The following is a 27918-nucleotide window of genomic DNA, read 5'->3' as shown; positions in this document are numbered from 1 at the left end:
TGCCAGCTGGAACACAAGGCATGGGAGCCCCAGAGGGGGTCCTGTCACCTCTGCCTTCGATCAGGCCCTGGTACTGAGTGGAGGACTCCACTCCTCAGTCCTTAGGGGTCTGGGAGGCAGAAGGTGCAGGGTGGAGGCAGGAGCCTGGGCAGGGTCAGCCACCCAGGAACTGGAACAGATCTCCAGGGCCTTAATGGAGATCACCCTGCCAGGGGCTCCCCACACCTGCCAGAGCCCAGCTCTGGGGTTGCTGGAGGGGAAAGGAAGGGGTTCTTAATATCTGCAGGCAAGGAACCACTGCCCCATTATAGATGAGCAAGTAAAGGCACTGGGGGGAGAATAAGAAGGCCCACTGCTGTTCCACGTGAGCACTCTGCAGAGGGTGAGCTGCCATCAGACAGGAGTGATAAGATCAGAATGTTCTTGGCAAACTGAATGGGCTCAACTGGTGTCATTATTACGCATTATGTGTACAAATTCACAAAGGCCTCGCGAGTCCCACTAACATATCACCTCATTCAGGCTTCCTAAGGTAGGTGGACATAATTCTCCCCACTGGGAGGACACCAGAGAGGGTGGGCAACTCCCCCAATACTGGTAGAGCTGGGCAGAGGGCATCTCAGTGCAGAAGGACCCAGTAGAAGGACAGCTTGCTGGTCTGAGCCTCACTGGCCAGCGCCTGCAAAGGCGGACATTGTCAAGGCCACCTTGACCTTGAGATCAGCCTCCCCCTGTCCTCCATGATCCCCCTGCAGGCTCTGAGTTTCTGCTTCCTGGAAGGGGTCGGCGGTGAAACCCAGCCCTGGTTTTCAGGAGGGCAAGGTTTTCTCGGAGGAGGACAGGGACTGTCCAGGTCACACTGTAGGTGAGGGCGAGGCTGCAGGAGGCCCTTGGCCTCCCGGGCCGCAGGTCCCCGCCCCAGCTCACAGTTCGAGGGTGCGAGGGGATTAACCGGCGGCTGCATGGGGCCGCCTGCCTGCGCTGGGCACGGGAGCAGCAGGAGCGGTTCCAAGGCGCACAAAGCCCGCGCTCCCCGGCGCGCCGCCCGCATTGTTCCCGGCGCCAGCGAGTCCCACCTCCGCGCGCGAATTGACCCCGTCACCCCGTCACCCCGCCATTGTCGCCGCGCACTTCGGGGCGGCCACAAAGGCGCCAGAAAACCCTGCGGTGTTCGGAGGATGGAGGGGGCAGCAGGGACCGGAGGACGGGGACGCGGGCAGGGGGAGGCTGGGAGCAGAGGACTGGGGACCGGGCGAGGGGCGGCGCTCACCCAGGGAGCACTAGGCGGGGCCTGGAGCCGGGATTCGGGCCCAGGGCCAGGCCCCTGTGCACCCTGGTGCTGCCCGGTGCGTCCGGTGCCACTGCGCACCCGCCTCTCTGCCCGCGGCTCGGCAGCCTCGGGTTTTATCCGCTCCGCCTGCATCTGATTTGGTCCCTGACTTTCTTTTTGTCTGTCTCCCGATTCTTCTCTTCCTGCCTCTGGCTCCCGTCTCTGTCCTCCAGCTAGATATTGTCCCTGGTCATCTCTGTGTTTGTCTCTGTCTCCGCTGTCCTCTCCTCTCTCTCTGCCTCGGTGTCTGTTTCTCGGTCCATCTCTGTCTCTCCAGGACAAAAAAGCCATGTCTGATCAGGGGACCTTCCTGCACTTACTCCCCCTCCCTCAGGAGGGCTCAGGTCAGCTGAGGAGGACTGGAGACCAGCATGGTGGGGACCGTGGAGCTGCAGGGCCCCAGACCCTGCCAGGGCCCTTCCTTGTCACTTGGTGTGGCTCATCTCCCGGTGGCAGGGCTGGGACTGGACAGTTCGTGGTCCCTTGGTAGCACCTGGTAGTCTCTGAAGCATGAGTTCCTGGCAGCACCCAATTTTACTTGCTTCCCATGGGGGTAGGGAGACTGGATCAGGTGGGGAGTAGACCCCTGCATGGATGAAGGAATGGATGCTCAGAGTGCAGCCACCTGCCCACAGTCCCAGGTCCCAGGATCAGAGGTCCCCTGACTCCAGTCCTCTGGCAATCCCCATGGGAGGAGGAGGAGGCCAGCGGCCTCCTGGGTGAGTTGAAGGTCCCTCCCTGCCTTCACTCAGGGTCCCTTGCTCCAGACGCAGAGGCCCAGCTGACAAGGGACCTGGCAGCCCTTGGAGATGTTCTCACAAAGAGCACACCCAGCTCTGGGGACCTCAGCCAAGGACCCACCTCGCCTTCCAGAGACACCCTGCCATCACCTGCTGAAAGACAGGAGCCACAGCTGCATTTGGCCTGGCCTTGCCTGGGTTCCTCAGTACCAAGCCCTCAGATCCAAGCCTATGGGCCTTGGTGGGGCAACTAGTAATGCAGACACCTAGGTGATGCTTCACTGTGCTTTTAAGTCACCATCTCTATAGCCACTCTGGAAGGTTGTTAATGTTAACTTCATTTATAGGTGGGGACACTGAGGCACAGGGCATGTGAGTAACTTGCCCAAGGTCACATAATGTATTTGGTCCTTAGAAATAAAGCAGATTTGGTTCCAACATGCACACTAAAAGACAGAGATAACTGTTTATGTGTGTATCAGTTTTATTTTTATTTCATTCCAGGTTTTAAGGCAAGGTTGAATCTGTTGAACATGGGACTGATTCTCAGGGGCACTTCTGCCCCTCAAAGGTGTGATCTGTCCCTTACAGTGAGGCGGCAGGACTTGCCATCTCCTGATAGGAGGAAGACTGATGAGCATCTAAGGGAAGACTCTCCCCCACTTCCCCAGCTACGGGGACCCCAAGGGCTTCTCTAGCCAGGCCCTTGAAAGGGAAGTCAGACCCTCAAAGCTCCAGGTCACTAGTGATGCCCCCGCACCCCCAGCAGCTCACCAAGGGGTGGGGAGCAGTACACGCCGGCTCCCCAGATGTATGTGGCTCTTGAGAAGGAAGAAGAACAGCCCCATTATCTCATTTAACCCTAGTGGCAACCCATGAGGCCTGGCCTGTTAGGAGGCTCTGAAAGCTGGAGGCCCATCCCAGCCCAGTGGGAAGGCCATGGGGCCTCCAGGCAGGTACCCCCAGGCCCACGGCTTGTGCTCAGCTCCTCTGGCTTCTCTGCTCTTTGCTCTTTGCTCCTGCCCACGTCAGGGATGGGACCTAAGGAGCCTGAGCCTCAGTTTACCCGCCTGTAAAATGGGGAGGATGAGGACACTTACTCCAGGGCAGTGTGGGGACGGGAGGAGGAGGAAGGCACCCCAGGCGGGCTGTGTGGGCGGGTCTCCCTGTCCTGCTCCTCAGCCACTGGCTCCTCTGGTCCTCTCCCAGTCAATATTCATAAAACTTGTCCAGCTGCAACCTCAGATTCTTGGGCCACCCTCCCTGCCTGGCAAATACCCCAGTCCTCCAGCCCCCCATCTTGGGGAAAGCTCTGCTGGACCCCAGCTTGCCACCCCTTGTGGGGCTCTTGATGACCCCCAACTTCCCCCCCTCTGCTGGAGCTCCTGTGCCTGACTGGCTGGGTGCTCCTTCTGGGCCTCCTGCTACCTGTGCAGGGCTGGGGCGGGTGCAGGGCCGCAGAGAGGGAGCCCCCAGCCAGCCCTGCTTAGGGGTAGATAAGGTGCGGCACCCGGCTCCACCTGTGCTATAATCTCCTCCTCTACCACCGCTGGCCCTGTGTGCTGCCCCAGGTCCCCGGATCATCTTTATGGCTTTGGAATGATCTGGGTGGACACCACATTCATTTAGCCAAGGGCACGTAGGTCGCAGGAGACAACTTACTCGTATGTGTGTGTTCATGGGGCTGATAAGGGGGTGGCAGCCCTGAGTGCTCCCGAGCAGGGAAGAGGGAACTGGTGCCTGGCTGAAGGAGAGCTTGGGAACACAAGAGGCAGAGTCTCAGAAACCTTGTTCTCAGGCAGCCACGGCAGACGCTCTTGATCAGGGGCACCATCTAAGATCTAGAGAGGCAGGGCCCTGGACAAAGGAACCAAGTGGGTCTCTACACCTTCCTTCTTTCTTCCAACAGTAAACCTTGAGTTTCAGAATGTGGGCACCCAATGTGAATCCTGGCTACTGTCAACTGTGTGACGCTGGACAAGTGGCTTCACCTCTCTGAGCCTCTGTCTCCTCATCTGTAAAATGAGGACAGCGATAAAGCATGCTTCATTCTGAATGATGAAGGTTAAGTGAGAAAATTACCAAGAGCCAGTGGCACGTAGCTGGCCCTGTTGCTGCTGCTCTGCTTTGTTATTTATTGCAAGCTGCTTGTGTGCAAGGGGTGCACAGAGGAGAGCCACACAGCCTCTGCTGATCTCCCCCACTCTCAACCTTGCTAACTCACCTCCAGCCTCATCAGCTAGCCTACCTCAGGGCCTTTGCATGTGCTGGTCTTGCCCCAGGACCCCATCCCCAACTCTTTCTTTAATTTAGTTCCTGGGCAAGTGTCACCACTTTAGGGTCACCCCACCTAAGAGATACTGAGTGCTCACTGTGTCGTCTTTATCTTTATGATCTAATTGTGCTCAGCTCTCACTTGTTTAGCGACTGCTCTCTGGTGTCAGCCTGGTCAGGGGCAGGGTCCATCCTGTCCACTGTTGGCTTTCTCAACACCTTACTAGGGCCTGGGGTCTGGGGGGAGCTCAGATTAATTCCTGAAACTTGCTGTTCCCTAACTTTGGAAAACCGAAACAAGGCATGAATGCAGTTCACGGATGAGTCCCTGGGAAAGCAGGTGGGCTGTCTCCTGTGGAAGGTGCAGGGGTGGGCTCCCAGCCAGCCCTGAGGGGATACCTGGCCGGCAGTGCTGGTCTCAGGATCTGGGCCTGCCTACCGTGAATATGGGGACGGGGACGTGGCCGCGTTTCGGTCCACAGTTCTCTGAGTGGCTTCAGCCCACAAGGAGGACAGCAGAGATGCAATGGAATCAAGCTCCTGGGCTCTTGTATGACACTGGGGAGACCTGGGGAAGGGAGACCCAGGGAGGATGAGGTTGGGAGAGGTTGAAGGTGGGATTTTGAGCTGGCGGAGATTGGACTGGTCAGTCACTTGCTTGGGGAGGTGAGGCTGGGCCTTTGCTTCCCGATCCTTCTTGTTTTGAATTGATTCTGAAACTGTCAAAAGATGGTCCCTTCGATTCCTTTGAATTGATGAACTTGAAGTAGGTGCCAGGAGGAATCCATATCTATGGGAGGCCCACTATGTGCTGTACCCATGAAGAAATGTGCCACCTGTGTCGTTTCATTTGATCTTCCCAAAGGTCAATGCCAGGCAGGTAGTGGGATCCTCCTTTGAGGGATTAGGAAACAGTGGCTCAGAGAGGTTAAGAAACTTTTCTCAGGACACAGCTAATAAGTGTGGAAGCTGAGATTCAAAATCAAGGCTGTCTGATTTCAGAGCCAGTGCTGGCTTTATAGAGATGCTGGGAGGAAGGAGGAGCGCTGCCAGGTCCCTGGAGAGCAGTGACATGACCTGGGAGCAGAAGGGAGAACAAGGGGTTGGCCGAGGAGCGTGCAGAGTGGGAAGGAAGAACATCTGGTCCCAAGAAGACACCCTGCTTCCGCGCCCCCACACTGCCCGCCCAGCCCCAGCCTCAGGTGGGGGACGCAGGAAGGGGAACTAGATATCACGTAATCGCCCTGGCTCTTCTGTGAAATTTGTTTTGGGACACGTTAGTGCCAGTGAATTTAGCTGAACAACAGGGAGCCCTGAGAAATGATTCGCAGTTAGCCGGAGCCCCACGGCCTCCTGTTGGGACACAAGGTGCAGAGTGGTCGCGACGGGGGCGTGGAGCTGCCTCCCGGCCTCGGGGGTGGCACCAGCAGGCAGGGTTGGTGGCACTCGGGGCCCACATCCCCGGCAGCCTGAGGGCGCCCTGCGGGTCAAGGCCCCAGCCAGGTCGGGACTGTGAGAAACATGGTCTCTTTACAAGGGTGGCCCCAGACCCGACTCCCAGTCCCTCTGTGGGGACAGTTCCTGGAGGACCTCTGATCCCTTCCAGTTAACAGTCCTCCCCAACTTGCAGGGAGTGGGGATGTGACCCCCATTTCTGAGGGGAGGAAGGGAGTGCTGGAACAGAGGACAGGACTCTGGCCAGGTCCCCAGCATGCAGCAGGAGAAGGACTTGGGCCCACGCCAGTTGGACTCTCTGAGTCGGGACAGCTGCTTCCTAGGACAGCCTCTGAGCAGGGTAGGGCTGGGGAGGCGGGCACGCCCATCTCAGCTCTGCCTCTGTCTGGCTGTGTCCCTTGCACAGGTCCCTTCTGCTCTGAGACTCGGCTTCTGCTGCTGCGAGCTTCTTCAAGGATTAAAGGGAAAAACGCATGTGGACAGGCAAGGTAACGGGTGAGGCGGGTCCCACCTGTTGGGAGTGCTCCCCGGCAATGCTCCACCCTCAGCCTGGGGGAGGAAATTACAGCGGAGGGAGGGCTGGGCGGACATGAACCGCAGCCCATGTAATTGCTAGTCTTGGTATTATCACGGTGCCCTGATCCAGCCTTGTTGGAGAGAGTGGCAAAGGGAGAAGGATCCGCAGGTCCTCGTGGTGGCTGGCTGCCTGAAACCATGGCACTGGGCAGGCCAGACACAGTCCTGACCTCATGCAACTGCTTCTGGATACTGGAGGGAGCCCAGCTGATGGGGCTGTTGGTCTTCATCAAGGTAATCAGGGAGGGCTCCAGGAGGAGGTGACCAGTGTGAAGGTTGAGGTCAGGGAGCCGCCCCACACCACCCCAGGGGAGCCCTGCGCACCGTATCTGATGCTGTGCACTCCGCGCTGTGGTTCGGCACAAGGGGAGACGTCTATCACACACGGCTCTGTTCTGAGCACCTTGCAAGTGTTCCTAGCTCACCGTCCTCACAGTGTTTTTCCCCAGCAGGCCTGGCAGGAGGAAAGCACAGCAGAGAATCCTGCACCTTTCCTTCCCTCTGCCCGAGGCAGAAGGCTGTGCCGGGCCTCAACCTGGCCTGGCAATTCTAGAAGCCCCTCCCACTAGGCTACCCAGCCTGCTTGCCCGGGCACCGCCATACTCTGTCCTCCCCATGAGCAAGGCAGGCAGGACAAGACCAGGTGAGACCCTGAGAGGCTTTGCCCAGGGCCCCACAGGCTGTGAGAGTCCCAGGAGTGACTCAGGAGTGGCCACGACCCTACCCTGAAGCCAGCTGCTTCTTTCGTGGGTCAAGGTGTGACCAGGCGTTCACTGAAGGGCATCCTCCAGTGAAGAGCAGGCAGCGGCTGTTGCCTGTCGATGGCTGCTGACACATGCCTAGCACATAGTAGATCCTCAGTAAAATCAACCTGCGACTCAGGAAAATAAATGACTTCCTGCTGGGTGCACTGGCACCTGCCTCTAAATCCTGGTGCCTTGCAAGGCTGAGGCAGGAGGATCACAAGTTTGAGGCCAGCCTCAGCAACTTAGCCAAGAGCCTGTCTTAAAATTTCCTGCTTCTCTGGGCACCTCAGAGGCTCTCCAGCCCAGGCTGATAGAAGGAAGAGAAAGTCCTGCTTTCTAAGCACTCGTCCCTGCAGCAGCTTGGTGCCCCAGAGGGCGGGAGCCAGGGACCCTTCACCTCCCTCCACCGGAGACCCCAGGGAGGGGTCTCATCCCTCTTGGCTTGATAGATGAGGAGGCTGAGGCACCCAGCTGTCCAGTTTGAGTACTCAAATTCCCGTTTGCTGGGAAAGCCCTGGTCCCCTGGCTAAACAGGATGCTCAGCCACCTTGGTCTGGGGGACAGGCTGTGAGCCCGAGTCTATGGCCCTCTCAGCCCCTTGTCCCCACCACTATCCTGCTCTTTCAAATCCATCAGCCAGTCCCTGCCATCCCCAGAGGACCATCTCACGACTTCTTTGGATTTCCCAGCGCCCGGCCGCTGTTCCTCCTTATCTCCCCTGGACTCTTGTGCATGAGGAGATAAAATGCTCAGGACCACGTCTCCACTGGCAGTGGCTGGCCGGCCCCTCCTGCCTCCTTCTCTGGCTCAGCCAGATCAAGGGTGAGGCCCAAGCACATGCCATTTTCTTTGTGTGAAATCAACATTCAGCAAAGTTCATCTGCCCGACATAGCAGGAAGTGCTAATTTCTTCCGTGTCAGTTATTTTGATGAATGCTCATAATGCCCAGGGTGTGAGGGGAAGATAAAGGCATTACTGCCGTGACACGCCTGGGTGCCTTGCACACACGCGTGTTCACACAGAGGCACACCTGGGTCCAACTGGGGATGGCGCTGACTGACAGCTGCCCGGTCCCCAGGCTGAGGGGGGTTCTGCAGAGCAGGGCGCGGGAGGGGATCTGTGGGACATCTCGGCTCTGAGTTCTTCAACCTGAGCTCTCCTGAATGGGGAGCCACTTTGACCCCCCAGGGGACATTTGGCAATGTCTGGAGCCATTTAGGATGGGGGGGGGCGCGTGTGGGAGAGATGCTTCCAGCATCTGGTGGGTAGAGACCAGGGGTGCCACTGGACAATCCATGAGACACAGAACAGGGTCCACATGAAGAATGTCATCCCCTGCATCAACAACCATGAGGTCGTGAGTTGTTGGGGTCACTGTTTATTTTGTTGTTAAGTGTTTCTCTGTAGATATATGGATCTTATTTCTACCACTACTGGCAAGGAAATATTTGGGGGGTTTGTATTTTTTCTTTTTTTTTTTTTTTTTTTTGTACCAGGGATTGAACCCAGATACCACTGAGCCACATCCCCAGCCCTTTGTAATTTTTTAAAATTTTGAGACAGGTTCTTCCTAAGTTGCTGAGTCTGTCCTCAAACTTGCAATCCTCCTGCCTCAGCCTCCCCAGTAGATGGGATTACAGGTGTGCCCTACTGTGCATGGCTTGCACATAAATATTTTGAAGCACGGGACTAAGAAACCAAAACACAAAAATAGAAATGTATTTTTGCTTAGGTAGTTCCCTGTCCCAGTGATTTTTCTGTGAAACTTAGGGAAATGAAGTCAGTGGAACAAAGACAAACCAGAGATTTTAAAATTCTGGTCTGCGGACGTTCTCAGAGTTCGTATTCCCTGGCTGAGCGATGCACCCCTGAATGGAAACGCACCATCCTGGAGGGGACTGGACACTTTCCAGGAGATTCCGGGGGTCCCTCTCAGGTGGGTGTGAAGCTGCGCTGCAAGGGGACCCCTGCCTGCCCCAGGTGTCCCTGCCCCGTGGGAGCATGGTCCCATGCAGCCTGTGAGTTGGCCTAGCAGGGAGGTGCTCAGAGCCTGCCTTCTCTGTGGAGGCAGTTAAATTCCAGCATCTCGCTGGACAGCGCTTTCTAAACTGCCCTCTGCCTACAGACCAGAACATCTCATCAAAATGCAGAGTCCGATTTATCAGGCTGGACTGGGGCCCCGGGACTCTGCATTTCTAACCAACTTAGTGCCAGACAAAGCCTTTTCTCTGCGTCTAGCCTAAACTACGCCTGGTGGACAGGGAGCTACTGGCCTGTCCAGGACCCTTGTGGCCTCTGGGACTGCGGGAAAGTCCTCTCCTCCTCACAAAAGCCAGCACACTTTTTTTTTTTTTTAAAGCAAACATATCTGAGGATGCTCTTTTGCTGAATGTCAATCACATAATATATGATGTTGTGAGCAGATGTCATGCTGTTATATGATAAAATATTATGAGCAGATGATATGCTGTTTATTATGAGCGGGTAATCTATGAAGCTGTATTACGATTATGGATGATGATATAGTGTGTGTTCTGGCATAGGTGGGGCATTCTGTATTCACAGACTCTGGAGTCTGATTTAAGAACTTCAACTCACATACCTCTGGTTCTGCCAAAGTCTCTTTGGCTGAGTGGGATGGAGGATCAGAACTCTTCAATCCCAGGGACTAAGCCGTGTATTGACTTGAGATTTCTGGGGATTTCAGGCCTGTGGGCCACAAATTCTGAGCATCCTGCAACCTGCCCAGGGCTTTGGGTCTTCTCTCCGATCTGTGTAGTCTGAGGACTATTGAGGATGAAATCACCCTGGACCAATGACCTGTCCAAGGTACAGAAAGAAAAAGCTGGATCTGCTCATGATTTTGAAACTAAATGATAAGGAACAAAAACAGAATTGGAAGAGAATCTCTGAGAGAAATAACAGGAACTCTTCAGTATTCATGTGACCCAAAGCTGCCATCGAGTGATACCAATGCAGATGCTCTGTAGATAAAATCACTTCTTTCCAACCTGGAGGGATGGAGGAACTGACGTGGAGGCTGAGTGAGTAGCCAGCCTCTTCCAGTCAGTAGAAATTCATTTCTGCCATAGTCAATTCTAAGGTAAGTCTTGCAATTCTGAAGGCAGAGATGCAACCCACTGCTAATTAGCCATCGCAGAAGCCTTGAAGCATTGCATTAGCCCGCGAACTCTGGAGGCAGCTTGGCCAGGGTCCAGCCTGAATCCACCACTTCTTGGTCTTGGGTGACCTCAAGCAGAGTACAGAGTCCCTCTGTGCCTCCATTAATGCATTTGTTGACCCTGCCTAACAGCAGCCCCTCACGGTGCACTTCAGGGATTTGAGAGTGGATGCTGAGAGCAGGGCCTGGCAGGTGAGAAGTGGTCTGCAAGTTCTGCATTATTATATTTTAAATGATTATCAAGGAAACTGACTTAGTGATTAAAGTGCTAGGACCCTTAAAAACCATTCCTCCCATAACACACGCTGCCCCAAGAGCTAGCAAGGTCAGCAGGGAGCCCACCCACTGCTCTCCAGGCTGGAGTGGAGGTGGGGGCACTTCCAGGGGGGACAGGGAGGACATTTCAGGGCCTCCAGTGTAAGCAGGACCCTTAAAACCTGTAGGCATTAGTTACAGTCTCTGTTTGGGCAGCTTCTTTTATTTCTTTTTAACCTAAGTGCTAAGGAGAAGAGGCTCTCTTACTGATTCTTACTAAAGTGGACATGGTTGCCTGTGGTGACCCAAAATGAGGCCCCAGAGGAACGGTTCTCTACATACCTCTCCTCCCAGCCCTCACCTGGGTAGGGGTTTGCCTTTGTCTAAACAGGATTGCTCAACCTTGGTACCACTGGCATTTGGGGTCAGACAGGTCTCTGTTGGGGGGCTGTGTCCTGGGTGTTATAGGGTGGTTAGCAGCCTCCCTGATCTCTACCCTCCAGAGGCCAGTAGTGCCATCCCCCTGGATGTGACACCTGAAATGCCTCCAGATATTGTCAAAAGCCCCCAGCGAGGCCAACCCAGCCCTGATTGAGGGCCCTAGATCTGAAGAACCCCAAGGTCCCAGGGCTCCCAGCTGCCACCTGTACGGGCAGCCAGCACACTCTGCAGGCAGAGGTGGCTTTCCTGAGCACCATTTGAAAGCGAGGCAGACCGTGGGCTGGGTCATCAGCCCGCATTGGGAGCAGGGCCTCCCGACCCAGCACCCCAGTCTCTGATGGATTCATCAGGTAGCCAAGAAAATGCAGAGGATCTGAACATGGTGGTTAACAAAAGTGAAGCAAGAGACAAGGAGAGGGAGGCCGAGGGTGAACTGGAGGCAAGGAGGCTGGAATTCTGGCTGGCCTCACTGGCCGTGTCCACCTGTGCATGACCTCCTGGGCCTGCATCTCTCCATCCATAAAGTGGATGTGAGGGCCCCTGGAGATGGCCAGCTGCTGAGGCAAGGCTGGCGTTACAGGGTCCCAGCCCCTCGGCTGCACCCCCGAGAGGCTTTCTGGAGAAGCATGCCAACCTCTGCATTCCAGACAGCAGCATTTATATAATTTAATTTTTGTCCACCTCGTCATTAGGACAGAAGCTCGCCGTGGGCAGACCCAGGGTGGATGTGTCTACAGTGGCCTCCCCAGCAGCCTCTCTGGACCTTGAGCATGGCCTCCTGCCCAGCTGCTGCTCAGGGTCTGCCGAATGACCTGAGCAGTGTTGGGACACACTTCTGTCCTCGGGGAACCCAGTCCTGCAGACAGAGGGGTCTCCACTCCCATTGGGTGACCAGGGGGAGTGGGGACAGCCAACCTCCCTTTGTGGGCGCTGCTACCTGCTAGGTGCTGTGCTCAGTACCTGCATCAGCTGCTGTGTGATCCGTCACTGCAAGCCACCTCACTGTGTGGGCATTGGGCTCAGCATGGTGGTGTCCCCTGCAGGGAGCTGCTAGGCAGGACTTGGGGCTTCTCAGGCCCAGCAGGGAAAGACCTGCTTCCCACTCACCTCCGGGCCCAGGGCCTTGGTGGCATAGCCCATAACTCCCTGCCACTTGGGCCATTCCCTGGGTGGGTGGCTTTGTCACTGCCAGCACAAGAAAGAGTGTCTAGCAGGACAGAAGTGACAATCTTATGGAGCCGTGGACATGACAGTCCTGAGCTTCGTCACATTCTGTTGAGGGGAACCAAGTCACAGGTCCCACCCACACTGGTGGCGGGGTCTTTAGGGGCTGGGTAGGGTCTGGCTGCCCAGGATCTTCTGAGCCTGGGCTGTCCTAGGCCATGGGACAGGACTGATGGCTGTCTCCATGGTTGTCACAGTGACGCCGCCACTCATCTCTGCTCCCCATGGTGCCCGGTGGGGTCAGGTATGTGAGGTCGGTCACCTGGCAGCCTGGCAGCCCAGGGGGATGGTGCCAGCTGCAGCTTGGCCAGATCACATGCCTGGGGCCCAGTCTAGCCTTGGCTGGGCTTCTTGGTCCTCCTGCCAGGGGCCTCAGGCTCTCTCCTTCTAGCCGGGGGGCAGACTTCCAACCCCAGCGTGGCCCTGGGGAGCCTCAAACTCTTGAGGACAGCCTTGCAAGCCACACAGCCTCACTTCCAGCCATTTTGCTCATCATGGTGGCTCCTGGCCCAGCCTGGAGTCACCAGTAGGAAGCTGGACTGCTGGGGACTGTGGGGAAGGGCCATCCTAGCTGGCATGCTGCAGGATGGCTCTGTGGCTGGCCTCTGGGAGCCTGCAGGGCAGCAAGGCTAACCTTTCTGGAACCTTCCTTGTACTCTATGGGTCTTAAAGGCCAGGTTCTCACTGCAGCCTCTCATATGCTCTGTTCCAGGGAGCCAGAAACCCACACTCAATTTCCTGATAGATCTAAGGGCATCTCAGAAAATCTCAAGACCTGGACACTTTCCTATTAGCATTTTGCCACCAGCATTGATACATTTTTTCAAACGAGGGAAACAAATGTCAAATTACACAATAAGCACAAAATGCAGACTGAGCACCCCCAACAATTGAAGTGACAAAAAATATAAAAAGAAAGAAAGAAAAAAAAATAAACTCAAGATTCTGCTGAAGAACAATCTCACTGAGCAGATACTTTAGAATCATGTAATTATTTTCTTAGTTTTTCTTAAAATCAAAATACGCTCACAATATTTCAAGGATCTTATTGCTGTGACTAACCAGGAAAGCCTTTGCATGACTCTGTGGGTCCTCGTAAGAGCAGCATGTCCTTTTTATTGGGGAAGAGGAGACACGCTCAGTGGTATCTCATGTGTGTTGATGTGGGGTTTGTATTACTATTTTTTAAAGTGTCACCACTAATATGTTCCTGGACTTGAGGCGGATCGTGTAATGTGGGGGAGGCATTTGATGAGGGCAGGGGGAAGCTGGTTTGGCACGTGGCTGGGATTCTTTCTGTAACTCTCAGTCAAGCTCAAGGCCTGGCTGGATTCAGAGGTGGTCATCTAGCAGTGAGAGCAGGGGAAGCCTCAATTTAGGAGTAAATCTCAATTCTGCTTCTAATACCCAGTCTTTGGGGAGGACTGACTTGGGTTGTAACAGCCAGTATGATCTGGGTCATGCTACATAACAAACATCCCAGTCATCTCGTGATCTGAAATAGGGCGGGTGTGTTTCTTGCTCATTTCACTTGTCCCTCACAAATCAACAGGCATCCCTGTGCTCACTGGAGTCACTCAGGGACCCAGCTTGAGTGAGTCACCATGGCATGACATGGCTACCTCAACACATCTTCCCATAATCCCTGCAGCAGAGAAAGAGAGTGCCAGAGGGTTCAGTGTCCGGGATGAGATGTTTGGCCAGGAAATGGTGCAATTATTTTTGCTCACTTTTAATTTTGCCCAAACCAACCATATCATCAGTCCTAAGTTCAAGAGAAACAGGACCCCAAGCCCCACCCAAACCCAGGAGGAGAGACCTGGATATTGATGAATACCACTGATGATGTCTACCACATCATCTTGAAAGGGTGGGGGACAAGGGATTTGGGGGAGCCTGGGATGTTGAGTGCCTGAGAGTGGGTCCCCTTGGATATGACATTCACCTGTTACCAGCATTCTGTGGCTATCCTTAGTGTTTCTGCCTCTCTTTATATTCTGCAGTGGGCACCACAAACCCCTTGCTTAATCTTTTCAATAGTATTTACTGAGTTTTGCCATCAACCACATCCCAAGCACTTTACCCATGTCACCTCACTGAATCCATGAGCATTCTATCTCTGAGAATCCCAGTTCACAGACCGAGCAACTGAGTGCCCAGTGAGGTTAGGTGACTTGCCCAAGGTGACACAGCAGTAAACAGTGGTGCTTCCCACTCTGGCCTTGCTTTTCTCTTAATGGGAGGGAGGTTGAAAAATGACTAAAGTGGTTTTGTGGGACTAGACACTTGAGTTAGCTGGGAAAGTTAAGAAGTCTCAGGGACCTATTTGGTGAAAATCTGCGATTCGGAAGTCGCCTGCTTCTTCCCTTCTCCAGATGTAGCTCCATCTGTTTCTAATTCAGGCATTAGCACAGGGAGGGGCTGGGTTGGCTTTCTGGGAACAGGGTGACGGGGTGGGGGAGGTGAGACCTTGAACTGATGCTGAGCACCCCCAACCTCGGGGTGCAGGATGTCCTAGAGCTGGGGGGAGGGCCCTCGGTGAGCCTGCCATGGTCAGAGCTGATGCCCACAGGTCCCTGGGGGCCTTGGCCTCATCTGTCCTCTGCTGTCTCCAGGGGCTGCTCACCTGCTCCCTTTAACCATAGCTGAGAGGAAGGGGGTCTTTACAGCTGTGTCCCTGGCACCCAGCCCTGACTTAGAGCAGTGCTGCGTGACAGAACTCTGCAGCGTGGAGATGTCCTGCACTGTCCCACATGGTCGCTCTCGCCACCCTTGGCTACTGGGCACTTCGAACGTGGCTGGCCGGACAGAAGACCTGAATCTGTCCTGTCATTAAATTTAAATCAATTTACATAAAGAGCCACGTGTGGCTGGGGTGCTGCTTTGGGAGGCGCCTCCTACGGAACAGGGATCCCCCTCCAGCAGCTCACAGGCAACAGCTGAAATGACCTTGAATCACCTGGTGAGGAATGAGTTCCTTTCTCTATTGTTTCCTCCAACCTTGAGATGCCAGCCAGCAGGGAGTCTGCAGCCTGCAGGTGGGTCCTCACAGCTGCCCACTGCTCCCCACCCTGTGGACAGTGGGGAAGCTGAAGCAGGCCACGGGGACACTGCCATTGGCTGAAGGGCAGGAGCCTCTCCATCCACCCATCCTTACGGCCACCCTCGGTGTGCGGCAGGAGACACTGACTGTCCACTGGTGATAGTGGTGTGCACTTTCAACTAAAAAGAAACATGTTGCCATGAAGAAGAAAAAAACGAGCTCCCTTCAAATGGTGAACAGAGATGAACAGAGGGTCCTTAGACAGGCAATGGGTTCTGACACGGCAGGCCAGCGCTCAGACATCTTTCTAAACCAGCGTTTGACTTTTTAAAAATAAACTTCCAATTTTGCAAGAATTTCAGATTCAGGGAGGAGTTGCTAAGAGCTTACAAAGAGTCCCCACCTTCTCCGTGGCTGCGCCACCCCGATGTGGTCACCCTCTGGATGTATCTTTATTGGAACTAAGAAATGAACCCCTTGATCATTCCTTCCCTGAATTCCTCAGTGGAGTTGGACCTGTTTCTCCATGTGTGGCCTTTTTCCGTCCCAGGCTCCAACCTGGACTATGGTGCTGCCTGCACTCGGCCGTCTCTCCTACCTCCCTGCCAGGATGCCAGGCCTGTCTGGAGAGGGGATGCTGGAGCTCCCCAGAAAAGCCACTCACTTCCAACTCCAACTCACTATGGAGGGTCTCATTGTACAGTGCAAGGGAGGCTGCCTGGGCTGTGCCTGGGGGCAAAGGACTCTCAGCATCCTGCTGCCAGGTACTCCCGGCCCCGCCTCCCAGCAGCTCTGAGCCAGAGTCCTGGTTTGTCCTCCTCTCTCTGGCTGGTTTGCTCGTTGGTTCTCAGTCTTTTGTGTCTCTCGAGGCCACAGCAAGATATCCAGGAGCCTTTTTACTGCTAAGTAAGGTAAAGCGTAAAGATCTTCCTCTAGAACCTTCTAGAATATTCTCTGCCCATCCTTAACAGAACATGCTGGACCGGGTGGGGCTAACCTGTTCCCTGTGGAGCAGGGGTCCACCCCCTGGGGAGAGGGGGCTGGGGCTGTGGCCATGGTGCCTGCTCCTAGTGTCAGAGCCCAGGGATGTTGGCCCAGGACAACCCCCCACAGCCCAGAATCATGCAGACCCAGCTGTCAAGGGGAGGACCTCAGGTGAAGGACTCCAGGCTGTTCTCTCTCTCCTGCACAAAAGCAGCCCAAGATAGGCAGAGCCTGGCAGCCGGACACATGGCTCCATGATTTGGGGTGGGTACAATGTCACCAAGAAATCTCTGTGCCTTTTCCTTTCCTGGAAAAGGACACAAACCTGCACACCAGTCCTGAGCAATCCAAGGCAGACAAGCATCTGGCTCAAGTCCTCAGGATGCTCCAAGGGTGCCTCTGCTCCCTGTCACCCACCCCAACATACTGCTGCTGTCTCTGGCCCAAATGGCAAGGTGGACACCAATGGAGACGGCAGGGTGAACCGAGCACCTGTGAGGGGTCCGTCCCCAGGTCTGCTCGCTCACAAGGACAGGTTTAAGCCTTGTGCCAACTCCACAAGGATCTGGCGGCCACTCCGCCACTGAGATGCTGGGACTGGGGCCCCTGTGGTCAGGGCAACCCGGTGACCTGCCCCTGGCCCCACCACCTGGAGCAGAGGAGCCCATCCTCCCACCAGGCAGACTGGCCCCAGAGCCGGCTCCAATGCTCTGCCTGTGCCCTTCTTACTGTGTGGCCCCTTGGTGCCCCTTCTCCACCCAGCGCCAGGCTGAGCTTGTAAAAGTACAAATGGAGCCCATCTAGGTCACCTCCCTGCATACAACCCTCCGGTGGCTGCCCCTGCACAGTGGCCTCTGACCTCCCCTTGGCACGTGCCTCATCCCTCGGGTCCTCCTGAGGTCTCTGCTGCGCTGGGCTCCGCGGAGTGGAGGCCCCTCCTGAGCCTCGGCCCCCTAGGCCTGCCTCCTCCCAGCCTTTGTCTCCCGTCCCTCAGACCTCCCCGCAACTGCCCTCCCAGTTCTCTCCTGCTCAGCCTCCTATGCCCTGTTTATGTCCCTGTGCACCATCTCACTTGACTGATGGGCTACTTCCCTGTGCCTGAGTCATCTCCCGACTTTAACACCAAGAGGGGATGGGGCTGGCTCCCCTCTGTGTCTGGTTCCCTGGGGACCCAGCATGCTGCTTGGTCCACAGTAGTCGGTCACCCCCCCAAAAAATCACCAACCCAGCCAATATGATTTCTGATTCCCATTTTACAGATCAGAAAGTTGAGGTGGAGGGAGGTTGAGTCACTGGGCTATGCACACATATCAAGTCCCCCTGTGTTGTGCAGGGGACGGGGTGGGAACAGGAGGCCGTAACTGGGCACCCACCCTTGGCCTGGGATGGAATCCCTAGGAAAGCCATGGATGGGTTGGAAGGGTTTTGGGGCAGGGCCACAGGCCCAGGAGGCACAGGGAGGAGTCAAGCAAGGATGTGGAAACCAGGGGCTGAATTTGGACCCTGGAGTAGTTGGTGGGAGGGGGCATGTGGGAGACTTCTTTCCATCAATTAATGCAGACCTCATAGAGACGGAAGCATATTCCTGGCAAAGCTGCCCCTTATTACATCATATCTCTAATCCCCGTGCCCTCTGACCTTACCCATAATCCTTCTCTTTTGTACTGCTGTCTAAACCCTTCCTAACCCGACCAGGTATTACATCCCTGGTGAGGTCTGAGCTGAAGAAAGAGGGTGGCTGGGAGCAGCCCTGGGGTGGGGGAGGTGGGAGAATCCATTCTCCTAAGTGTTTGACCAACAAAATCTGGCTAAACTCCCAGTGGACCATAAACAGTTCTTCTGAGAGGCCCCGAGCCTCCATGGGTCTCTTTGGAGCCACCCAGGCCCCCTCCCCTCTCCTTCCACCTCCCCTGCCAGAGCCCACTCACAAAGCTGGCCTGGGATTATCTCCAGTTCCATAGGGAGGGCTGTGTAAGCCTGTTCAATGCATGGACAGTCATTTTGTTCACAACTTTGCAGCAAGCAGGAGCCAAAGCTGCTGGGAAATCAGTCATTCAGCCCACCTCACCTGGTGTGTGCACACATCAGTAAATACAGAGGCCGTGAATCTGGGCTCCTTTGTTAATTACCACATCAGCCAGCCTGCCTCTCAGGGGCTGCTTCCCCTGAAATCTGTGGCAACTCCTGATTTTAAAAAGAGAGAGAAAAAAAAAAAATGCGTCCACGAATGTGTTGTGCATGGGCTGCAAGCTGCCTGGGGCCTTGGCTCCCTTACTGGTGTTCCTGGGCCTTGGGCGGTGAGGAGGCACCCTCTGTCTCTGCACCTGCCTTCCCTCTACTCAGAAAGCAGGCCACCCCATCCCCTCTGGCAGAGAGCACCTGGCCCGTCCTGCGATGCGCATGCACTGACCATCTCCAGTCCCTGATGTGCAGAGTCCACCCATCCCACCCCACCTCACTCCACATGCACGCCCCAGTTCCATCCTGCTGTGCACATGCACACACACACATGCACATGAACACACACACACACATGCACACACACACATGCACATGAACACACACACACACACATGCACACACACACCGTCTCCCCATCCCCACTCAGTTATAGTCCTAGGTGACCATCCCCTGTCCCTCTGGGCTGTCTTGTGACCCCATCCGGGTCTCCATCCTCCCCTTGGTCCCCAGAGGCCTGGTTGGCTTCCCTGCCAGTCTTTGGGGGAGCCTCACAGACCCCCCTGCTGCCCCCAAGGCTCCCTGCACCTCCTGAGGTTGAGGAGCTCCCCCCACAACCCCTGGCCCCTAGACACCTGCTCCAAGGGACCTCTGCCCAGGTGGTGCTGTGCCCATCCCCCACACTTGGGATAGAGGAGGGTCCTGAGCCCATGCAGGGGGGAGATCAGGGGAGAGAAGTGAAGATGGATAAGGAAATAAATAGCCAGACTAACACCACAGGGAGAAGCTTCCATCCAGATTAGAGCGGAGAGGGAGAGGGAGAGAGGGAGGGAGGGAGAAAGGAGGGAAGAGAGAGAGAGAGAGAGAGGGAAGGAGAGGTCAGAACAGAGATAGGCCAGCTGGGGGCTGAGGGGCTGGGGCTGGGCCTACATAGACATGTGTCACTGTTCCCACTGGCAGGAAGGGTGGCCATGGAGCACTGGGCTCACATCCAGGGGTTGCTGGGGACCTGGCCCCACCTCTCCCCAGGGCAAAGCCCCTGCACCCATCTGAGGACCATTTGCCTCATCTGAGAAAGGGGCCAGGACAGGGCCACCCTGGGGCTGCCATCTGGATCTAGTGAACCATCAGCCAGGCCAATGGCTGGGGCAGCATGGCTCTGCAGATGGGGAGGGAGGTGGCAGCTGCCATGGTGCCCTGGAATGTGGCACACAGTAAGTGCTCAATGAACAGTGCACATCAAAGTCCTCACTATGGTGCCCAGGTGCCTTGGGGGCTGGGAAACCCAGAGCAGCCCCCATCTGCTTCTGCGGGTTCAGTCAACCAACCACCAATGGAAGGTACTGTGGGGACAATGTGCCAAGTGCACAGTGCTCTCTGGAGTGTCCTGATGTCCTGATCAGGACCATGTGGCCACTGCTCACAGAGCATTCGCCTCATATGAGGTGTTGTGAGTCATCAGGATGATCTGACGTGTCCAGGAAGAGGAGCGGAGGTTTTGTGCCAATGCTCTGCCATGGATGCGAGGAACCTGAGTATCTTGGACATGGGTGTCCATGGCAGGTCCTGGAAGCAGCCCCATGGAGGCCCAGGGGCAATTGCAATGTCCACTCTGGCACTTCTACTAGGATTACTTCTGCTACAAACCAAGCCTGGCTTACACCAGGGGCTTAAAAAAGAGTAGCTGATATCATCCTTCTTACCAAGAAAACCAGTAAAACAGTCCTGGCACAGGACACCCTGATGCAGGAGGAAATGACCTAGGATGAAGGGCCTTTTGGCCTGGGAAGTTCCCTGGGGCAGGGCCCTCTCGGCAGGGCTCTGCAGGGTGGGTAGGAGTTGGATGGCAATGCTGGGTTGGAGTCTGACTGATGGGTGAGGGTGGGAGGATGGAACAGGCTGAGGCTGTGGGAAGGGGGCAGAGCCTCCTGTAAAGCTGGGAAGGGGACATTCTGGCTCAGACTTTCCCCACCCCACCAGGCAAGGGGAGTCCTGAGAGGGAGGAGGCCTCTGCATTTTGTGGTGACTGAGAACTTGCACTCTGGAGTCAGAGCCCAGGTGCCTTTGGCTCTCGGAGCCCCGGTATCCTCATCTGTGAGGCCGGGGTAGTACAGGAGTCTCCCATCAGGCTGATGGAAAGAGGAGGCCCAAGGTGGGTGTGCCAAGCATGGAGCATGGGGTCAGGCACCAGCAGGCGCCCAAAGAGGGACAAGCACCCTGGCATCCATCTTGACCAAAGCCCTTCCTGCCCTGGGCCCCCAGGCCCACCCCTGGGCATTTCTGCACCACTTACTCCCATGGCGCTAGCCTCCCCAACACAGACCCTCTTATCACATACTGAATCTTCTTCCTAGCTGACCCTTGATGGAGGGCCACCCATCACTGCCACAAGGAACCTGAGGCACAGAGAGGTGAAGTCACTTGGACCAAGTCACACAGGAAAGGCAGAGGCAGAAGCTTGGTGTGGGCCACAGGGCCCCTGCTTGTATCCATGTGCTCTTGCCTACCATGATGGCTATTCTTCCCACACCAAGTTTACCCATTCACTCCAAGGAGAAAGGGGCTCCCAGCTCTGTGTCTAGAAGATAGTTAGGCAGGTACTGGGTCTCTGTCCGTGTCCTGAATGTGCAAATCACTTTGCTATATTGAAAAGGCAGGCTCTGGGAACAGAGCAAGGTGCTTCTGATCATAGACTTCGGGGTCGACAGACCTGAGTTCCAGTCCCCACAATGCCCCCACTCTGCTGTGTGCCCTGGGGCAAGTGAGTGAACCCTTCTGAGCTTGAGTTTCACATCTGAATAACAGGGTAGAAGAAGCAGCCCTCTTGATAGGGCTGGAGTGGGACCTGGTGAGGGAAACCTCAAGGCCTGCAGTGTGCCCGTGGCCTCTCCCGGTACCCCTGCCCATCTGGTCCTGCACATGGAGGGGCAGTGGAGATTCTGAGAATGGCCAGTGGGCTTCCCGGCTGCCGCCTGCCTGGTGTCAGGTAGCATGATGGATTGGCTGGACACATTCTGCAATAGCTGCAGACACTCTGTTATGTCGTGATCGTCTACCTGCGGCCCAGCTCGGCCACACTGTCACAGATAATAGCCCAGAACAAAGATTGCAGCTGTGCATGGGACAGACATGTGAGATAACAAGGAAGGAGCAGGCAAGAGGCAGCAGCAGGTGACACCACAAAAGGAGCAGGGCTGGGTGCAGGGAGGAGGCTGGGAGGTAGGGAGGCTGGGCACGGTCTCGGCCCCGAGGAGACCCAGGCGGCTTCATCCAACAACCATGAAGGCGTAGACGGCAGTAACAATAATGACCCCACTGGGCCAGCTGCCAGCAGCACTCTGGTGACTGGGGTAGAGCTGATGATAGTCCTCCCCACTGGGGTCTCTGGGAGTGGGTGGGGGTTTGCGTCCCAAGGTCCCCCCAGTAAGGAGGCCCTGTGTCCAGCCTCCAGCCTCCTTCCAGGCTGAGAGAAGGCCAGAGGCTGGGAAGGGGCAAGGGGTCCTTTTTCAGCTGGGTGGCTCCTGGTAAAGAATCTCTCAAGACCTCCTTTACTGCCCAGAACCAAATTCAGGATCCTGGATATAGAAGGCATGGAGGAGAGGGCCTTGGTGGGCACTCAGCCATCCCCTCAGGCTCCATAATGAACCTCTCTTGAGTGTTTTGACATCCCTTGACCCACAGTAACCTCGCCACACGTGCTCCCTGGAAGGTGCTGTGCAGCTGGGAGGACTGAGGCTCAGAGAGCTGGAGGTCTGCTGAGGCTGCACTGCGGAGGCTAGCTGCACTCAGTGCTCAGTTTCAGGTTTCTACTGGGCTCCTTCCCTTCCCCCAAAAAGCCTCTGAATTAGACACCTGCATACATGGGGGCTGCCGTGGCTCCGGTGAGGAAGTGGCTCTTTGCTATAAGGAGAGAAGGTGGGGCAAACTCAGGGAGGCAGGGAAGGTCATAGGTGAAGAGTGAGCCTGGAGGGGGGAGCGGGCACCGGCCACCCCAAGGCCCAGGGATGAGACTTTGTGGGCACAGTAAGTGATGTACAAACAGCACCTTTCTAAGCTGACTCCAGAACCACAGCAGGACCAGCCAGCTGGAATGAACTCCCACCAACCCACTGGACTCTCCATCAGCAACCAAATCCCGAATCCTGTGGTCTCCTAAAGCTCTTACTGTGTGCATGACCCAGAGTCTAAAGCAGAGGGATCCATCACAAAGCAGGTGGGAGGGAGCTGCATACGCCATCGCCACACACACACGGTGGGGAAAGCAGAGAGCCCAAAGAGCTGGCTGGGGCTGGGGATCAGTGGGGGAGATAAATAAATCAATGAAATAAAGTCTGTTGCCAACTTAAAAAAAATATTTTAAGCAGCAGCAAGAGACAGGTGGGACTGACTTCGGCTGAATACACTGTGAGTACCTCCCCCACCTGCTCCCATGGCCTCCCGTGGACCATGCATCTCACGTTTCCCTGCTAAGTTTTGTGTTGATGGCCAGACTCGGTCCAGACTGGCCACAGCTCCAGCCCCATAGCTGCACAGGGCCTATGACCACAGCCTCCGGTCATATGATTCTAGATCAAAATGTTTTTTTCCTCTACTGGCTCAGAAATCAAGTGGTTTATAAAAAAAAAAAAAATTCTATATTTTAAGTAAGCAAGGGCTTTAGTCCATCCTGTACCCAGCCTATGTTTATATATGAAAGTATTTCTCCAGAACATTCTTCCAACAGGCTCTGCATAGTTAGCAGAGTTTTTTTTTTTTTTTTTTTTTTTCCCCCCATCCAGAGAGTCTGGCCACAGGGCCACATTCAAGAGAAACTGGGGTGTCCTCGTCACCCCTGAGCCCTCGCACAGGCCTGCCCCCTCTCTGAAGAAAAAGATAAATAATACTAAATGCTGTGAAATTTGCCGCTGTGAGAACAGCTAATTTTTCACACCCAGATGAACTGGCTGGGTTTGTTAAAGCCCAAGATAATCAAATAATCATTATAATTCATCTTCACCCTGTCTGTCTCTGACTCTTTGTACCATTAATGTCCCAGTGGGGAGCAGCTCTGGGTTAGTAAAGACACAGCCTATTTAGATAACCTTCTGGCTGGTCTTCTCAGAACAAAATATCCCTCCTGGAAATCTTTACAACAAATGAAGCAATCCTCTCTAATCTTCTTATCATTGTAGTCTCTGCTCCAGGCCTGATTGTCTTATGGGCTTGCAAAAGAGAGAGGGAGGGAGGGAGGGAGGGAGGGAGAGAGAGAGAGAGAGAGAGAGAGAGAGAGAGAGAGAGAGAGAGAGAGAGAGAGAGAGAGAGAGAGAGAGATTTATACATATATATTTATGTTGCATAGAAATTTATATCAGTGTATGTAGATGCAGGAAGTAATAAAGGGGAGATAACAGAGAGCCCTCTCTCCAGGCTTCAGGGCAGGGTGGCCCTGGCCTCGGCCTGGCTAGGTTGTGTGGCAGTTCCGTCTGCACCAGCAGCAGCGTCTGGCTGCACAGGGCTCAGGGCCTGGGGTGGGGGCCCGTGCCTGGGTGGCCATCCCTGGGACCTGCCTGCACCAGGTACTTTCCCACACTCGCCCTTCCTCCTTCCTCTCTCCTGGGTTTTTTTTTTTTTTTTTTTTTTTTTACTCTGGTATTTTTCCTTTTCCTACTTCTCCCCTTCTCCCTCTCCTGGCCTCTCTCCCTCTCCTTGCCTCCCCACCTGCTCGGTCCTCCTCTCTCCCCCTGCCTCTGATCTGGCCTCCCTCCTCCTTCCTGGCTACCCCTGCCTCCTCCTCACCAGCCCCAGTCCCTTCTCCTCCCAGCCTCCTCCCTGGCCCCTGGCCACCCAGTCACCTTGTAAGTGATCCCAAGGAAACCACGCCGGACATGGAAAATTATATAAGGGAGTTTATTAAGCAAACAGAGTGTCTCCCTGCAGGGTAAGAGAGAAAATGAGAGGAAAAGAAAGAGAATGAGAAAGAATGCATGCTACAGTGTGAAAGCCAGGAGGATAGAGAAAGTGAGGAGGAGAGACAGAAGGATGAGAAAAGATGGCGGGGTAGCTACAGTAAAGCAATTGAACTGATAGGGGACCAATATGGGAGAAGGATACTTGCAAGCTGACTGAAGAACCAGTAGCTACTAGGATGTTCACAGATTGACAAGTAGTTGGGAGGCAGGGAAAATGGCTGCACCGGAAAGGGCAGGGGAGCAGCTTGTACATTACATTCCCCCATTTCTGTTTTTATAAGAAAATATTTTGTTCTCCAGTTCTTTCTGAAACCTTCTCTCTCCTTCCTGCCTAAGTGGCTGGGTCTGGTTTTGCAAGTGAGACGTAAAAAGTCCATTCTCCGAGGGGCAGTCTTCAACTTGCAGACTTCCAGAGGCAGATGGTTTTCATTTCCTCGATTTGACTGATCCTCCATCTCTATACAAACTGCCTATCCTCAATTCTGGCTTCATTCATCCCTCTAATTTTAGGAACTCCTTTGCTGTAGAGAAAGGGGGTGATGATCATTCTGGCTGCTTTGAGCTGGAAGGGGGCAGCATGGGACAACAGTTTGGCGTTCCCTTTTTAAAATCAGGTCAATTGAGGGGTCCAAGGTAGAAGTGTGGTTGGGGAAGAGCAGGTGTAAAGTCATCTGGGGGTGGGTTCTATGTGAGAAGAACAAAAAGACATGAGTATTGAAATGAGATTAGTACAAAGTAAATGTTGCAGCATCTGGAACAAGCCAATGAATATCGTGAAAATGACAGAAGTCAATCTCTCACCAGGAAGTGGAACAACTGAGAAACATCCATAATAAGGCCTAAAAAGGCTAGAGAGGACAAGGCCTTTATTTGGGAACTTTAACACGGTCCAGGTTATCAGGAATATAAACAAAACATTTAACTCTTAATGCCATTGATGTCCCCAGAAAATATAGTTAAGCTACTTAATGTCATCTGATTTTTGTAAAATATCCTTTTATAGGTATAACCTGTGTTTAGTAGAGATCTCTATATTTCTGTTACTAGCAAACATAGATTTAGCCTACCTGTGTCTGTAGACCTTAAACTGACTAAAAGTTTCTGACTGGAAGTTTCTCTTGATAGTTTTCAGGCACATTTGCCTAAGAATCTTTCATTTGTAGCTTCCAGTCTTTATTCTAGTGGGATAACACAAGTGTACATCTTAAGTTATATTTAACTATTATTTCTTTTAAATGCCCAAGAATGGCTATAGTTTGGTTTTAACTCTTTTGCTAGGTGTCTAAGATCAAGCTGGGCCAATTGACCTGTTCCTGTCTTGTTGAACAGTCAACTGAGTTCCCACAGGGGTCACTCATAGAGAGCTTAAGAGCAGCTTCTTAGCTCCATTAGTACCCTTGTTAGGCAGGGTCTCCTCAATGAGTTGGCTTCCGTTGGAAGCATTAGGAGTGTCTTCCTTTTTCCATGATCCTCCTCTGCAGCAGGTGTACTGATTGACTTTTCATCCTCTAGTGGCCTCATCAATCTCCTTGATCAGGAGGTTGTGTGACCACCCAGAGTTGCAAAGCTCCTTAGAGAAGTCCTCTTGTTCCCTGGATTCAGGCTGACTGAGGGCAAAAGATCCAAATACTTGTCTATCTTGTCCTCTGTATTTAGTCTCAATCTCTAAGTTTGATCTTAACCATCCAGCAAGCCAGTCTAACCAGTCATAAAGTAAGAGTACTGGGCTTTAACTTCAGTGTCTATAACTTTACAGTTATTTACCCTTTTATTTAACTGGAGTCTGTATTAGTATTGGAAGTTACCACTATCTGTTCTATAGGTGATGGTGTAAGGCCCCCCAAAAAGGAAACCCCAACTCTGTCCCATGGATGGATGGCAACCCCAATCAACCGCAGGAGGCGTCACTTGATGCAAACCACAAGAGGTGTTTATTCCAGCGCGCTGGGACCCAACTCCAGGAGTCGAGTCCCTAGCAGAAAATCTTGTAGGTTTATAAAGGCAGAAACCACACATCGGGAGGGGTCACACATGAAAGGGAAAAGGGGGACAAAGCTGCCAGGAAGTTTCAAAGGGGGTCTGGGTTTGCTGACAAAATGTTTCACAATGTTTTACAACAGGCTGTAGATTCTGGTCAATAGTTTCTGGTAATCCTACTGTTTGAGCACTATCTGGCTATCAGGCTCAATTTACTCTTTTACTCTCTGTTTGGGAACAGAGAACAGCTTTAAGGGCTTTGTTCCCATTACTGGGAGGGAAACCTTAGGGAGTTGAGATAAAACAGACAGCTTAAAAAAATGTCCATTCTTTCATTTCCCCATTTTCTTTTCTGGTAAGTTCTAATCATGGAACTTCTGTCTCTATATACTCTTCTCCAAAGCTATTTCCTTGGCAGAGGGACTGGTATTGTTGCCTGAGCATTAGTACCTGTACAGCACTTACTCTTTCCCTGATGAAGGTGACTAGGTGATTTCAGGCAGGCAAGAGCCAAGGGGGCGGGCCACCAATTAGCAGCCCCTTGTTTGCAGTCCTTGATAAACAGTCCTTGATAAAGGCAGGTAAATTTGGTAATCAATGGACTCCGGAGATCCTTGACATTCCATTCTTCCAGGGGCAGTCTCCAACTTCCAGAGGCAGATGATTTTATGGCCATTTCCTCGATTTGACCGGATCCCCTATTTCTACACTAACTACCTGTTCCCAATTCTGGCTTCATTCCCCCCTCTAATCTCAGGAACTCCATGCTGCTGGGGAAGGAGGTCGATGACCGCTCTAGCTTCTTCGAGCTGGAAGTGGGTGGCGTGGGGCAAGCAGCTTGGAGTTCCTTTTCTAAAAATCGGGTCAATCAAGGGGTCCCAGGAAGAAGCCTGGTTGGGGAAGAGCAGGTTGTAAAGTCATCTGGGGGCGGCTGCTTCTATGATAGAAGAACAAAAAGACATGAGTACTGAAATGAGATTAGCACAAAGTAAATGTTGCAGCATCTGAAACATGCCACTGAGTATCATGAAAATGGCAGAAGTTAATCTCTCACCAGGAGGTGGAAGAACTGAGAAATTGTTCCCATAACTAGGCCTAGCAAAGGCTGGAGAGAACAAGGCCTTTATTTGGGGACTTTAACATTGTCATAGATGTCCCCAGAAAATATAGTTAAGCTACTTAATGTCATCTGATTTTGTAAAATATCCCTTTATTGGTATAACCTGTGTTTAGTAGAGATCTCTATACTTCTGTTACTTAGGAATAGATAATCATACTAGCAAACATAGATTAAGTCTACCTGTGTAGCTTAGGAAGGTCTTAAACTGACTAAAAACTTCTGACTCTGGCAGTTTCTCTTGATAGTTATCAGGCACATTTGCTGAAGAATCTTTCTTTCATTTGTAGCTTCCAGCCTTTATTCTAGTGGGCTAATATAAGTGTACATCTTAAGTTACATTTAATTATTATTTCCTTTAAATGCCCAAGAATGGCTATATTTTGGTTTTAACTGTTTTGCTGGGTATCTAAGATCAAGCTGGTCAAATTGACCTGGTTTCTGTCTT

The 27918-nt window shown here is 53.6% G+C and overlaps 1 long non-coding RNA gene across 1 annotated transcript in view; it reads left to right on the top strand.

Moving 5' to 3' along the window:
* Window positions 1–27494, top strand: part of LOC306643021 — a 657668-nt gene extending 630174 nt beyond the window's left edge. Inside the window, exons 2-3 of the long non-coding RNA XR_013758781.1 lie at window positions 24953–25035; window positions 27262–27494. This is a non-coding gene — a long non-coding RNA (uncharacterized lncRNA). The remainder of the gene's footprint in view (window positions 1–24952; window positions 25036–27261) is intronic.
* The last annotated feature ends 424 nt before the right edge of the window (window positions 27495–27918 follow it).

Source organism: Sciurus vulgaris, assembly GCF_902686455.1.
Source record: "Sciurus vulgaris genome assembly, chromosome: 13".
NCBI classification, from domain to species: Eukaryota; Metazoa; Chordata; class Mammalia; order Rodentia; family Sciuridae; genus Sciurus; species Sciurus vulgaris.
This window is presented reverse-complemented; position numbering and strand designations above follow the sequence as displayed.